The sequence below is a fragment of the Xiphophorus maculatus genome, chromosome 19 (assembly GCF_002775205.1).
Source record: "Xiphophorus maculatus strain JP 163 A chromosome 19, X_maculatus-5.0-male, whole genome shotgun sequence".
NCBI lineage: Eukaryota > Metazoa > Chordata > Actinopteri > Cyprinodontiformes > Poeciliidae > Xiphophorus > Xiphophorus maculatus.
Window position 1 is genome coordinate 12,462,339 of NC_036461.1, and position 16,476 is coordinate 12,478,814.

Genomic DNA, 16,476 nt, shown 5'->3' on the forward strand with positions numbered 1-16,476 from the left:
GGGATGGCCCCTTGAGGGAGAAACCCGATCTCCTCTAACGCCCCTGCTCCTCCTCGGACTACATGTACAGCACCTTCTCACCAAAGCGCCTCCATCCCACTGGTAGTTGCTATAGAAACCTCCCCAAAGGAGGTTCAGTTTGGAAGGAAGTCTTGTATTTGTGTTTTCAGGTGCACGTACTTGTTTTTAAAACTTTCCTTTCGTCATACTCATGCATCAACCACTGTCCCAAATCAAGCTGCGACACACACTGCGTTGCCTGTGTGTAAGTATGCATCCGTCTGTGTGCGTTTCACAATGCATCGCATCGCCCGGCCCCCCAACCCAGTATCAGGCTGTGTCTGTGTGTCCCCTGGGGCATCCTGAGTGACAGATGTCTGTTACCCAACGCCAAGTGAATTAGCCCAGTGTGACTGTCTGTGCCAGAGCTGAGGGGGAGCAGAGGTGGTGGGGCCACTGTCGGCCTGTGTGAGCCTTAGGGAGGTTGCGGTATGGGGGTGGTGGGAGTCGATGGAGAGAGGGGCGAGTAACAGGCCTGTGTTGAGTCGCACAGCTTCACCTGGCATTCCTTAGCAGAGGAGCAATAAGCACAAAGGCGCGATCTATGGGAGGAGATAAGCGCTGCCTCTGGAGGTCTGGCACTGATAGGCAGCCAGTCCTCACACTGTCCAAGAGAAGATGAACAAGTGAGCCAGGCAAAGCACACTGCCAATATCTGTAGGTCTGATGTTTGTATGTTGAATTAGAGTGCTTGTCAGTATAGTGGCAATGAAATAGCAAAATCTGTAGTGTTTTGTTAAAGCTATATATGTGTTTGTTCGTTTTTTTATTTTAGGGTAGTTGAGGTTTGTTCATGTGTCGTTTGTTCAGCAGTGGCACTAGGAACTGGAAATGTCGTTTTAAGTTTTACTTTGAGGCGTGTTCAACACTGGATGCGCATGTTCAACATTGGCTGTGCATTGCTCCAGGTTTATTTCCCCATTTATTGCATTGTTTCGTTTTGCTTCTTTAGATATGCAGGTTTTTATCTTTAACAAGTCAGAGCAACAACTTGTGTTTTTTTCCCTGAAGGATGTGTGTGTGTTTTCCTTTTTCTGTGCAAGAAGAAAATCCTCATCCTTAGTTTACCCCTCCACAATGCCTTAACAATCCACAGCCTGCTCTCTGCCTGTGAGGCCACTCTCCAAGGTAATTAGAGAATATTTCTTCAAAGAGGAGCTATATGACCCCTGTGTGTCCAGATAAAAGGCCAGTGTGGCTCAGCAGCCCCCTCTCTCGCTCCGTCACAAGGCTCAAGAGGACTCCAGCAGTCCGCTGCAACGCTTCCAGAATCTCTCAAGCTAATAAGATTTGATATTAAAAAATGTCCACCAGCAACATTGCAGGAAAATACACACAGACAGGCAACAATGTTTTTCAGTAGGATACCACCTTGTAATATCTTTCCCCATTATGTCCTGTTTCCATCCATCTCCCCTTTTCCTCTCTCCTGCTGATTTGTTAAATCTGACCTGTTCAGTCCACTTTTTCATGAGCTCTACAGCTGCACTTTTTTTTGCACATTTTGTCTCAGCTTCCTCTGTCAGGACACTGCATCATCCTCAAACTAATAAGAATCTTATCATAAGCCTTTTACAAACAACTCATCATAGATAATTTATTATTTATGTATGTCTGATAGAAAATGCAACTGGTCTGACTTTGTGGTCAGAGCATCCCATCTGCAGCTTGTCTATCCTTCAGAGCAGCTTTGTCAACACTGGTGACCACAAAATGTTTTTTTTTTCTTTTTTTTAAACCACAGCTTTTTATTGAGTCATTTCTGCACTGTGTATGCTGGGTTCCTACACAGTCCTGAAAGGGTTGGAAAAGCATATTATTTGCTTTCAGTGTTTTTAAGGTTTGAATCAGTAGGGAAAGAATTACAACCACTTCCAGAATATTTCACTTGAGCAGCGGTTGAGTCTGAAGCAGCTCTGATGAAAATCAGCGCCTCTAAAACTAAGACCCTGGTCTTGAGCTGGAAAAGGGTAGAGTGCCACCTCCAGGTCGAGGACAAAGTGCTGCCCTAAGTGGATAAGTTTAAGTATTTCAGGGTTTTGATACTAAGGAGAGAACCTGATGAGGACCCAGGCCACTCTGGAGGGACTGCATTTCTAAACTTAAAATGGCTTGGAATTCCCCCGGAGGAACTGGCCCAAGTGACTGGGGAGAGCGAAGTCCGGACTTCTCTACTCAGGCTGCTGCCTCAGCGGCCTGACCCCGGAGTAAGTGAAAGATGGATGGCTGAACCACTGAGTGCTATGTACAAAGCACATAGAGTTGCAGTATCTTTTTCTTCTGTTTAACTTACAACAGAAACTGTGAAATATTCAGGTTTCCTGTCAAAAACAATCGATGGATCTCTTCCATCAACATTTCTGATATGGTGGAAAAGGTCCTAACAAAGTTGAACCATGTCTTTTTTTTAGATCAATACATTTTTAGATTAACAGTTAAACACTGTGACTTATAGTATTACATGTTTTAAATCCACATATGGCCACATCCCAATGAAATAGAAAATAATGGAACAGTTATTCAAGGCAAAAACTGTAGCTTATTGAATAGATTTGTTAAATCCAGAGGGATATAAATCTATTTAAGCATTTCTTTCTGTTGAGCTAATTTTCTTGGAAATTTGGCATATTTAAAAACAATAGATGATTTTTTTTAAAGCAGAAATGCTAGCTTACTGAGAAGTAAGCCTGTGTGCTGGGTCGTATGTACAGCCAATGCTTTTCAGGACAGTACTTGAAATATATTGTGATGTGGGATGGAGACGATCATCTGATATATTAAGGAAGGTCTGGTTACTTCTGTATTTGTATTAAGTCTCTCATCTTCCTCTTAACAATATTCCACAAATTGTTTTTGGAGTTTAGGGCATGTCAATTTGCAAGTCAGTGAAGCACATTTGGACATTAAAGCAGGTATTTGCACTTTTGTTATTGTGGACCAGAGAAAAGTCCCACTGGAAAATGAAATGACTGTCTGCTTGAACATTGTGAGCAGAGGGAAGCATGAGGTGCTCTAAAAACTAATGATAGACAGCAGCACTGACTATGGATTTGAAGAAACACAGTAGCTCCTGCAGATGCCATGGCTCACCCGATCCTCTCTGACTGTAGAAATGTCACACTGGATCTCAGTCCAGCTTGTGTGTGCTCCCTTTTGAAGCCCTGATACCAATGGCATTCAACACCTTGTTAATTTCTCAAAAAAAAAAATCTTACATGGTTTTTGCTTCACAATTCTCCCAAGGCTGTGGCTAATATTGCATCTTTTTCTACTACACCTTCTCCATTTTTTGGCCAAAAATATAGCCCATCATAGCATTACAGAGCTAAGTTTGTTTCATTTGAAAACAGTCAGTCACAGGATGGCCTCGCTGTTCAATTCCATTTACTGTGTATGAAGGTCGTTTATGCTGTCGCTATAGAGTAATCACCTGATCCAGAGGGTTGGATTCATTTCTTTTTTTGACAAGCACTTGAGTTTGATGCTCCGTCCGTCACTTTTTGTGATAGGGCCATTGTTAAAGATAAAAATGGATCTGTGTGTGTGTGTGTCAGTATATGTGCTTGTCAGATGGCAAGTTACTAATAGGTGAGACAATGCAAAACTGACCTTGATTCAGAAACATATCCTCCCTACCGGACAGAATCAATAGCTTTTGCACACTGCTCTCAGTCCCCATCCTCTGTTCTGACACACAACGCACACACACACACACAGATCCATCTCCAGGCACCGATCAATAACCATAATCTGTTTCTGCCCATCGCCAGTCATGCGAGCCAGGCTTTTAGATGGTGTGTGTAAGTGTGTGTGTGTAGCAGATAGAAGAAGGTTTGATTCTTTCGTTGGAACCCAGAAAGCTGCTGAAGTCTGTCATGTTTTCCCCCAACAGGCTCATATTAACATATCTGGGCATAATTTCAAAGCATTTAAAGTGAAAACATAAAGGATATGATATCCTGTGTACACTCCTTTGTGTGTTGATGCTTCATCCCCGGACTCCCATTATAATTATTAGTGACACATTCTCACAGCCCTTCCTCCAAGTTATTGTCCCACTCTCAGCCCTGTCTCTGTCTGACCACAACCTTTTTTTTCCTTTTGTATACTGTAAAACTCTTCACCTAGCAGAGATGAAAGTGCTCCCATATGCATGATGGGGTGTCATGAATAGGATCTGCCATGTTAGTGTTGTCTCACATGAATTATTTAGCATTGCTGATAGGTCTAATTTGCCAGCTGTTGTGCCATAACTGTCAGCAGCCTCATAGATAATACTCAGCAGTCTGGATCGCCATGGTACACGGTGCTTGACTGGGCACAGTGAGACGCCTTGCAAGTCATTATATACAGGATTCATGTGAGTGTAACTTGCCAACTTCCTGTTTGTAGGAAACGAAGCTCACTACCAGGAAGTTGCTGTAAAATTTAAATAAATTTCATCACCTGAACTTTATGGGGTGAGTTTATTAAAACGGAGTTATTGCTGAATGAGTGTGTGGGTAGAGGCCCCATTTGGACTTGGCAAGTTCTTCTTTGGGCGGTGGCTGGCATTGGCTTTGATAGGGTGGTTGGGAGTTTATGCATTATTTGGAGGGCTACTAAAAGGGGAGGGGTCTCTCTCCCCCTCTGAATGTTTTAACCTAATCCCATTATCAGTGTAGCGCACTGCCTCCCATCTCTTCCCCTCCTTATCCCTGCCCCCTCCCACCTCTCTCTCCAGCTGACCAGCTGTTCCTGCCGGGACTCACGACAATGTCCGATGTGTTCAGATCACTGCGTAAACCCCCACCCCACACACATGCACGCACACACACATTCGCTCTTCTTCCAATGCACACACAGATGAACAGAGTGCAGACCATGCACAACCAAAGCAATTGCCAAGCCCATTGCTGGAGCGTAGAAAGGCCTAGAAGGAGGAGGGTGTTAGTTAGGGTTGGGGGGTAGCTTTGGGTGTATGGAGGGGGCAAGCGCAGGCCTGTCAAACCAAGAGCCCTGACTCAGGAGGCAGCCCAGCTCGGATGGCATATGGCGTCTAGCTTCATACAACATGCAAAAGTATTCTCGCCCTTCGTCCCCTCTCATCTACTCCCCCTCTCCCTGTCTCCCACTCCTGCTGCTAATGCAAAATGACTCATAGCATTACTCCTTTTTTTACCCCTCCTCCCCTCCACATTAGTTCCTCCTCCTCTTGCCACCCAGCCCATAACAAAAGGCGTCCACTGCATGGCACCCACACCCTGAAAAGCCCTGGAGGCCCTGCCCAGCCTGCACTGCAGGGCCTGGGCTTCATGGGGGCCCCCCCTTTAAAAACACAGGTAGGGCAGGCGTAGAACCAGACGGCCGACAGCAGGGTCCCAGAGACCCGCCAAGGGTAGCATACATACACACACATACACACGTCTGGTGTCACACTGTTGTGGCAGTTTTGTATTTTGACATTATGGTAAATAAACGAAACTTTCTTAGATTTGTAGTTTTACAACTGCATCTCTAACAATTAGAATATCAGCTAAAGATGACTTATTTCAGTAACTCAGAGATATAGATATATTTTTGCACAGTTCCAGATTTAAAGTAAATGTAACATAGCTTATAATTCAAACAGTTCATATAATTTCTCATAAATTTGCAGGGTTTGTGATTTTGGCATAATATATAGTCACTGAGTTCACCATAATCTAAGACAATTTGTGGAGTATTACACACAAGTGCATGGATAAGCCTGATGATCTGAAAGACTTTTGGAGTTACTTTTCTTAGATAATTAGATATGTTGTATATATAAGAGAAGGGCCTTTCTGTATTTCTGAAATCAATTTTATGCAAGTTTTTTTAAAAGAAACTAAAACATTTGAAGTTAACCAGTCTTTGAAATAGTTTTGCATTTGAAGGAATTGTTAAATCTAGATTGGAAATGCCTGTCAAAGTATTGTCCAAACATGATTTCAAATATTAGTATCAGCAAAAAAAATAAATAAATTCAGTGCCCCACCCCTGAGATACTGTAATCCCAGAGTCCCTACTGGACGCCTCAGGGTCCAGTGTGATTGGTTTGTTGTTGCTGTTTCCAGCTCAAGTGTAAAAAACCTGTCCCTCCGCTTTAAGTGATTAGCATCCAGCTAGCCATTCCATCTGTTACCCCTAGCCCTGTTTAATTAATGAACTTTCTTTTTCCACCCCACACCCAGTGAGCGCAGCACTAAAGCAAAAGCTGTTAGTCCTCTCAGGTTATCGTGTTATCCCCCTCTCCGCACCCTCCCAACCCAGTGCATTCCCATTGATTAGTTATGTTTTGTTTTCCCTCTCTTTTGTCTCAGGGTTCTTGAAGGGAGGGTTAATGAGCTTTACTGGCAAGCGGTGGTGCTTGGAATCGGGGGATAAATGGGAATAATATTTTTTTTGTAATAGATTTGGCATTGATGTGAAGCCTCGTGCCACCATGCACAGTTTTGCACATGTGAAAGATGTGCGCTTTTGTACAAATAGCTTGGAGGTTCTTTGTATTTTATCCCTGCTTGTCTGCTTGTTATTCCTATGGAAGGCTCTTTAAACAGTCAACTGTGTCAGCATTCATCTCCAGACCATCGCAGAAAAACTCTTGTCCCCTTCTCTTGTAACCAGCAAGTAGTCTGTCTCTTTTCCTTTATGTCCCATCTTCCTAGCGTGTCTCCTACTACAAGGCCAGAAACAGCTCGTTGTCCAGCTAAAGCTGCCCTCTTTTGTTTGTGCGGCCCTTTTTATCCTTGTGCTAATCGTCGTGGTCGTGTGCCTGAGTTGGACCCCATATTTCACGCTCAGCTCTCCTTTGTTTGACACACCACCCCTGATAAGAATCCCAATTCTAGGGCCTCTCTGATATTGAAATCCAGCAGCGGAGTAGAAAGAGCCTTCAATCATCCATTATCTGTGCTCCAGTGATTACTATTCAATCTCACAGGGTCCAGGCTCCTCATCACTGGCCCCAGAGCTGAGGCCGGCCCCTGAAAGAACCCACATCCCTTAACGCCTGTGTCACATTCAAGCATATCCATAGATATTCCCGACGCTGTCGCGAGGCAGCCTCACATTGAATGCTGCTGGGAAATGTCAGTGAAATGTCACTCATCTCGCTCCACTGGAATCTCTTCTTCTCTGATCTAGCACTACGTTTTGTAAACTCTTTTTTTATGGGTTGTTACATCATCTGGCTCTTCTTTCTAAATGACCATTTTATTTTGTAATTCCCCAGGATTGCTCTTTTATTATAAGACTGCATTGCTTTTAATGTTGCAGACTTAATTCATAGTGTTAAGATGGAATTAGTTGATTATTCATAAGTTCCACATTAATGCCTCTTTAAATACTTCAAAGGCACTGTTTGCTTCTCGGCTGGCCTGTGGCCATTGTTTTCTTTTAGTGGACGTCCTTGTCCCTCCCAGCATTTGCATTTTTGCACTAAATGGAATTTTTTGTATTGATAGACAAGCGCGGCAAACAAAGCAATAACAAAAACAAAACATTTAAGTGTGCATCGCTGTGCATTGTTTGCCTCTTCTTACAGAAAGCAGCCTTTGATGTGTTAATTCTGATAGTCTGTCTTTTATTGTCAAGTGGTGGCTGTGGCTGAAAGAGAAGCATTGAGAGATGCTAGCTCAATCTTTTGACATCCCTCCTCTGCAACAGGCTGTAATAATACTGAGTTTGATGGCGTACTGGTCATTGTGTTCCTTCGCCATATTGCGCCTTTGGTTTTGGTTGATTCATACCAACAGTGCATGACTTCATGCCAACCAGCGGGACGTTTCAGGGTCTGTTTCTTTAATCTATCTGTAGTCTCCTATACAGAAAGGTAGTTTTGCAAAATTACATAACTGCTTCAATCAGGTGGTCACTTGGGTATTTTGTTTGTTCAGGGATAATCATCTTTCATATTTATTTAGTAAATTGTTCCAAATAAGGATCAGAACCAATAAAAACCAGACATGAGGCTAATACTATAGTATGTAGTAAAGTAATTTTACTGTAGTGTGTAGGAAAACTTCATTTTAATCATTTATCTGCACTTTTGACAATTTCTCTTTTGTTAAGTGATTAGCACACACATAATGTTATAAGGTATCTACTTGTAAACATGTTCCTTTTGTGTTTGGATGCCAAAAAAACTGGCAAATATTGTTGACCTGTATTGCTAGCAATAGTTAGCATCAAAACAAATGGAAAATCTCAATGTTTTCTGACTTGTAACAAGAATGCTCTCAACTCTGTTGTGATGGTATTCCCAGTTCTGTGTTGACTTTGATTACAAATTGAGTGTAGTATTATTACATGGATCCAAATTTGAGCCAGGAAGTGGTGTTACAGGTCCTGAGTGTCAGAACTGCTGTAACAGTGATGATGCAATCTAAAGGACAAACAGACAGGAGTCAGCAGTGGAACGTAGCGCTGCCTTTAGCATCCAGATTGCTTTTTTTTTTATTATTTGTTAACACACAAAACCTTTGTATTATGACACAGTAAATCCTTTTACATTGCCACTGGTCTACCTTCATGACAGGCAAAAGTCAACCCCACACTGCTGAAGACAACCGCGGCACATACACCAAACAGGACAAACCAACTGCCGCAAAGCTTCACTGTAATTTTACTGTATTCCTTTCTTTTAAAAAAAACAAACAAATAAAACTTCTCAAACACCAACGCGTTAAAATATAACGGTCCTACAAGAAGACGTTATATTTCAACGGCCCCACATGAAGACGTTAAAACATAACGGTCCTCAGAGCGAGCCGGCACATTACCAACTATCCCCGTCTGACAATACTGACAAAACGGTGCATAGAAACCGCGACTCAGTGATACATCACATCAATCAATATATACACATCTTACAAAATTGTCTTGGTGGGTTTTTACCACTGTATACTGACCTAAAGGACAAACAGACAGGAGTCAGCAGTGGAACGTAGCGCTGCCTTTAGCATCCAGATTGCTTTTTAGGGCAGACCGGAAGTCCATTCCAAAACCAACCTGGAAGCAGCGCCCCCCAAACAAAGGTTCCGCTTCGCCATTACCACTCCCGTCCCCACTTCAGGAACGCAGTACTAATGTAAACAAATGAACTTGCCTAACAGTAAACAAAATGAAATTTGTTAATTTAGTATTTTTCTTTAAGAAAATAGAATAAATTTTATCTGAAACTATTTCAAAATTAATAAAAAAAACTAAATACTGTGGCGACATTTCCTTTTAGGTGCGCCACAGTGGCCATATGTACTTATCACATTTGGTCACAGATTGGCAAACCATTGAGTTGTTCTAGAGTTGTTTGGTGTCAAAGATAAGGTTACGGTATAATTCGAGAGCATTTGTTTGTTTTTTTGTGTCATTACTGTAAAATTATACTTTTCTAACTTGTGTCTTTTAGCCTTTTTTACCCTCTTATTGCATTGGCCTATCTTAGTGGTTTGAAATGCAATATGAGGTTTAGTTTTCCTCTTATTTAATGGTTTAATTTTAGATAACAGAACGACTCAATAGTTTTTGTTTAATGTAGTGTGCACATCTTCATTAGTTATGTATAGCTTCTAATTACTATTGATGAGATGCTAGCTCATTTGGGTACAAATCTATAGCTTTTTGTTATTCTAATGATTGTTATTTATCCTCAGATCTCCAAGCCAGGGGGCTTTGGAATTTTTTTCCCCCTTTTTTTAAAAGCTGTAATATCTGGAGCTGCTCTAGCTACGCACACTTGTTTTTGTATCAGGCGGCTGACAAAAATCCAGTGTCCCTCCCCCCACATCATCGCCCGTCTGCCTGTATGTATAGTACTTCCCGCTCCTCCATCTGTTTTTGTCCACCCATGAAAAGGCCCTTTATAAGCTGCAGGATGCACAGTTGACATGCTGTAAGCTATGCTTCATCCAATCGAGACAGTGCAGCAAACGTATGCCGTGAATCCAAAGGGGCCAGGGGCCCTATCCCCCTCCCCCAAGTCCATTTCGATTATGTGGGATCTCTGTCAGAGATCTTCAGTTGAAGAAGTTTTTATAACAGACATTGTCTCCATCATCCATTTTCACTATAAAAAGCCTTCAGTCTGAATGGGCCTTCATGCTTGCCCACTGGATGATGGCTGGCTCCTGATTAACCCTGGAGTGACTAGCTAATGTCATTGAAGGAGGGCCACCTGGCTGTGAGACTGTACAGTCAGCTGCCACTGAAGGGCCAGAATAGGGGACGACCAGGTGTTGGGCTGCAGCCCCCCTAATTGTTGCCATGTAATAGCCTGCTTGACTGCACAATATAGCCCAAGGGCGAGGATTAGGGAAAAGCTGTTGCCAAGACAGAAGTCTATTTTCTTCTTTGCCCAAGGTTTTCTGTGCGAGTTTCTTTCTGTGTGCATACACATATACATCTCCCCTCACGCTCTTCTTATCTATTAATATACAGACAATGAGAAGGCTTGGTCCTGCTCCTGCCTTAGTTTCAGTCCTTTATCATCACAAGACGTTGTCTACAAAATGCATCTATGTGCACAAGACAGGTGCATCTCAATTAGAATGTCATGTGAATTAATTTCAGAAATTTTATTTAAAAAATAAAACATATAAATCCAATTTCAAAATTGATAACCCCACAGGGAAATTAAGTCTTGTTGTAGCTCATCTTATTCAAAGTTCTTCAAAACGTTGCTGGTAGCTGTAAGAAAGGACCTCCTCTAACAGCCTGTATTACAGTGGTTCTGACAAGCCTCTGACAGAAGACACTCTGTTGTTTTAAAGCAGTTATTCCACAATCCCCAGAACAGAACCACCCTTCTTTTTCTGATTGTTTGTCCTTTTTATGTCTGTTTAAATTGAATTACATAAATAAATTCACTTCTAATATTACAATTTCTAAAGATGCACATATAAAATGTGCAGTAAAATATTTTTGTTTCACTACAATAATTATTCCACAAATATAAGACTCTTAAAATCTTTTGAAATGTCTCTAACCCTCCAGGAACTAAATCCTCTTAGCACTTACATTTACCACAGATGTGATCATGTGCAGCATAGCGCTGATCATTATCATTCCTACTAAATGCTTGTCATTTTGCATAAGGCCAGACAGCCTAATTGGCACAATAAACCTTCCATAGACTGAAGGGACAGGAGATTTTATGTCAGCAGAGATGTTCGGCATTAATGCATCACTGTTGTTCTGTTGCACATGCCACAAGCATCATTAAAATTGCAGAAGCTTCTGCTCATTTTGTTTTTAATATTTCATCAGTGCTTGTCTGAGTAATGTTATTGTATGGTTAAAATCAGAGTCATTTGGCATGACCTAGAGTTTGCGCTGTACTCTTGTAATTTAAGTGTCTGACCTGTTTTCTGTATGTCAGATTGAAGAACAACAGGGGAGTTTGATTTGTGTGTGTGTGTGCGCTTTTAAGCAAGAGTCCTAATGTTAAGAGTTTTTTGTAACCTGATAATGATTGCTGTTCTATAAATTTAATCAGAAAATATAGGGTGAAATGCCTTGTGAGCATTCAGTTGGATTTCAATCACTACCTGGGTTCAACATGCCCTGTGTTTCATCAGCGACTTTTTATTAAAAGTTCAAATTGAGATCAGATAGATGCTGTTGTTCTGACGCGACTCCAAACAAGTCAAATGTCAGGAACTGAAGGGAAAAAATTACTCACATTCACCCCAGATAGCTCATATCATGCCCACCTTTGTCCCAACCTAATAATGTTTCCATTGGGCTCCGGCGTTCATGTCACTCTGGTGATCGTCACTGACAAAGGAGACCTTCAGAGACAACCGTCACCCAGCCACTCGTAGAGCTGTATCTGTTAATCTTCATCCCTATCAGCCTTTTTGTAGCTCATCTTATTATGACTTTCTGTTAACGTACCGTGGAGGCTGGTGTGACTGTCTGGCCATAATGGGTCTGTGTTTGATTAATCATGTCGACCCTTTGTGTTTCACATCTGAGCCTGCTGTATTAGGACTCATCAATGGACGCCAGAGTCCTTTGAAAAGGAGATTGGTTACAGACTTGATTCATCTAAATACATAAGACCAGTAGGCTTTGACAGTTGCCGTGTTGGGCAAGAACACATTAGGTCACCATGATTCCTATGGCTATCCAAAGTCTCTGGTGGAAAACGGTGGCTTATTACTTTAAGCTTTAGTCCCAACAATCAGGTAACACCACTGACCTCTGTGTTGGTGCTACAACTGTGATTTGTTGTTTGGCAAAAAATCAATTTTTACTGTCCCCCAGAGAAACGGTAAACTGCCAGAGACTTCAGAAAATGGGTGACTACTTTTTCCTTTGCAGCCCGTAAATTATCCGGTCAGGCCAGTTTCTAGACATCAGGTTTGATCTTCAGCTTAGGCCAGCCTGCATGAAATCACTGATGGGCAGTGATGATGTCACTGGTTGAGAATGATGTCAGGACCATAACTCCTCGTCTTGCTGTCTGAATGCCAGATGAACTGCAGAGAGGTGTGGAGGTTGGAGCGTAGAAAGCTCTTGCAGTGGGAAACCGACCCCTCAGGTGTCATTAACCTGGGATTACTGTTTGACCTGACTCCTTTGGTGCTCCTGCAGCTCCAGTTATCCTGGGCCCACTAATTAGACTACTTGGTAAAACTTTCTGAAAGCAGCTAGTCCTCAGGAGAATCCGCTGTCGTCAAAGTCCACGCTCACCCTGAAAATGGACACGCAGACACCTCCATTCATCATAATGCATTTGTGACACATTCAGACATTTTCTGTACTGCTGCTAAAGCTGTCTATGCCCAAAAAAAGCTGTTTAATGAGACACCAAGAGCTGAGTAGCTGCTATATAAAATGGGACACACACATTCACTGTACAATCACCCTACTTGCTGGTTTCTGTCATACATGCTCTCACTTTATCCGTCTCAATCTGTTTTTCCTTCCCACTCTGCCATTATTCCTGCAGCCAGCTTTATTGCCACATTCACGCTCTGCCCGTGTCTATCTTTCTCCCTGTGTCTCTCCATCTAAATTTCTCTGTCTTCTTCCCCATAATCACCTCACACCTCCGAGGGCCTCTGCTGAGACGAGCTTCACACCTCAGCCCTCGCTGTGACAACAGGTACCGCTGGCACTCAGTGCTCGGCCTCTCTCCAATCAACACCTGCTCGGCTTTATCTCTTTTTCTTTCCTTCCTCTTTTCCATCTTACCCCTCCCTCCTATAAGTCTCCACCCTCTTCCCCCTTTCAGTGAAATCCATTCTTTTTATGGTTTAGCTAATGGTTTTCTCCCAATAACTTAGTTTCCGCTTTTTCCATTTTTTTACTTAAATATTGGTGCATACAGTGCTTTGCATATAATTGTTACCACTGCAACTCTTTCACATTTTAATATAAAAGACTTACAGGTATCTTATTGGGATTTTATGAAACAGACAAACACATAGTACATAACTGTGAAGTAGAGAATTTGTTGATAGGATGAGCATTTGTGCACTGTACAAGTCTGTCATTTATAGAGCAGTAGTGATAAATAAGAAATAATACTTTTTGCTTACATACAAAATGCTTGGTGTGACAGAAAATTGACACTGACCATTACTCTGAACACAACATGACTGTGATTAAACATGGTTCTGAGTTTCTGTTTCACGTAGGGAGGAGAGATGAAATGACTATTTAGAAAGGAAAACATCTGCTTTTTAGTCCGTTTGTACTCGCACCCCAAAGTAACCAAGCACCCCACCACCATTACCATCAAATCTCTTCCTCTTAACAGCCCAATTACATGACCACTTGGAGTCGATGGCACTGTGAGCTACTCCTGAGGCCCTCTCCTTACCAAGGTCAAGCTGATTGGCCCAGGTTAATGGGCAGATGTGGGGACTGACAGAGGAGGGGGTCGAGCACACAGAGGAATCCTCCACCTCATCTCTCAACTGTCCCTCTTCACAACAAGAGCCCCTTTCCCTAGAAGCGCTTTGACAAACAGCATTAACCTTGGTTGCTGGTGTGGAGGCCGGAAGGCCATCGGCATGGCTTTGTCCACATGCATGAGTCAGAGTTTAGGAAGAAATAGACATGCGCCTGTTTGCTTGGTTGCTGTGGGATTTTATTTTATTTTTTTATTTATTTATTTTTTTGACTGTCATTGTTGGAGTAGAGTTCATTCAGGGAGAAATTTTCCAAATGTATTTCCTTGAAGAGGATCATTTTCAAAAAATGGACCAACCTAGAGTTGTTGCCTAAAACAATGTCATAAATCCAGGATTGATCTGGAGCCTTTATTACTTTCAACCCTGGTCAGACCTCCATTTCTCCACCTTCTTCTAATATAAAAATGTTCTAATTAAGCTAAATATTTCTAGCTTTAGGGAGTGCTCTATTTAAAATTCAGCATGATTAAGGCATATAGACAAAAAAGAGGAAGCAGTCACTCTCCCCATACCCATCATCCGACTTCTGTTGGATAAAGTCAGAGCTTATGTAGTTAAATATCAGACTAGAGGCTCTAAAGACCCCACTACTCCATAATCTCATCTGGATTTTTACGTCCTACTTCTCATAGCTTCTTTCTATATTTCTCCATGTTTTCATTGGAGGAAATTCAATAAAATCTGTCAGTCCTTGGGCTTTCGTTGAGTTATGCAGTGACATTAGAGAAACCTTTGGAAGGTAGGCCTTTAAAGCTGATTGGTCTAAGCAGCAGGTGGTGGATAAAGGTTCAAACCATGCTGTTTTCCCCCCTCATATATTACTGTGTGGAAACAAAAACAAAGATAATTTCACTTTTATTTACAGAGAAACAATTGTTCTCTACATACCTTTAGAATTTTCAAATTAGCTTTGTAGCAGTGATCCGATGGGTTCCTGGTAATTTTCTTACTAAGAACCTCATCTGTTCAGTGTGTATAAAATGTGTTTCAGCATACACACATACAGGACTATGTTTAGAGGCCATAATGCATAATCATCCCTGCTGGCTGTGCATGTGTGCATGAAGACTCAATTTGTTTTAGATGTGTTGAGTGTGTGTGTCGGAGGCCAGTGATGGTGTGAGGACTTTTGTCAGCAGGGAAACTGGGGAGCACAAAGAGTCAGGCTGGTCTGATTGTCAGGATGCTTCTCTCCAGAGAGACACCAGTTCGGAGGTCAATCTGGGCTCATTTTCTTTCAACTGCTCTTATAAATGGAGGGTTTTGATGTTTTTGTATGTCTGTGTTGTGTCTGTTGACACACCCACACTGTGTGTGAGTATCTGTATGTTTCTACCTATGCCCAGTTATTGACAGTACTAAATGAATCTCAGTAGTTGAGTACTTTCATACCGGGTCTCTGTAGAAGCAGAGAGAAAAAGGTGAGAAAACCTATCTCATCCAGGAGGGTAGAGACTGGCTGCTGGGATCCAGCAGGGATGGGGCAGCCTTCTAATGAAGAGCCATCTGAGGCCTCTATTCACCTTGAACATGGGCCACTGCAGCTGCCCTGACCTTGGCTTTGATCCACAAAGACGTTTGACCCCCACCATTCCCCCAGAGCTACCTCCCTGCCATCTGGACAGCACGCATGCATATGTAAACGAAATGTGCACACACCCCGAGATGCATATGTATGTACACATACATTGTCCTGGACACACATTCACATATGCCTACACAGGTACGAGTAGTGAGAATGACATTTCTGCTTAACTTGAAGAAAAAAAATAATGTCCAGCAGGAGACAATTTCAAAAATTACTTTTATTGAGTATGTGCATTATCCTAAATGTGTAGATGTTAGAGGTGTAACATTATATGCATTTCTAGAGATGACAATTTAGCAGTTTTGATAAAACTATGACTTTATGCTGTTTCTATTTACAAATACAGAACAGGTTTCTTGTAGAGCTGCATGGTGCACTGATGGCAATATCAGTTTGTGCAATATTTCAGTTGCAGAAGATCTTTAGGAAGCAATATTTCATAGCACAATTTTTCAGAAATCATGTAGTAAAATTTAAGTGATGACAATAAGGCAACCAGAGATGAAAATCTTGGCGTATGATGATATGCATATCAACATAGTATTCAACAATCATATACAAAATCGTGTTTTCCTACTATTGTGTATCCCTATTTTCATTTTAAAATATATTTTAAGTGTTTCTGATTAGTGTAGAATACTGATTACAAGATTTTCATCCTCATGGAAGAATTTATTCCAAATTTAATCAGTCTATACTTTTTAGCTTTCATACCTACCTTAAGCTAAGAAGGTTACACTCCTTTAATAGGGGTGTTATGAGACTGATATTAACCAATGTTAGAGCATTAAAGTGAAGTCTGATTGGTGGAAAAAAGTTCTCCTTTTACTTTAAGCTAATATTATGAACCCTATATATGAAGGTGAGTCCTATATGCCTGATGCCCTGTATCTGTTTGAGAGT

The 16,476-nt window shown here is 41.7% G+C and overlaps 1 protein-coding gene across 7 annotated transcripts in view; it reads left to right on the plus strand.

The window, feature by feature from the left end:
- The window catches only part of ralgapa2 (Ral GTPase activating protein catalytic alpha subunit 2), a 109,731-nt gene that overhangs the window by 77,211 nt on the left and 16,044 nt on the right, over positions 1 to 16,476 (plus strand). The window lies entirely within an intron of this gene.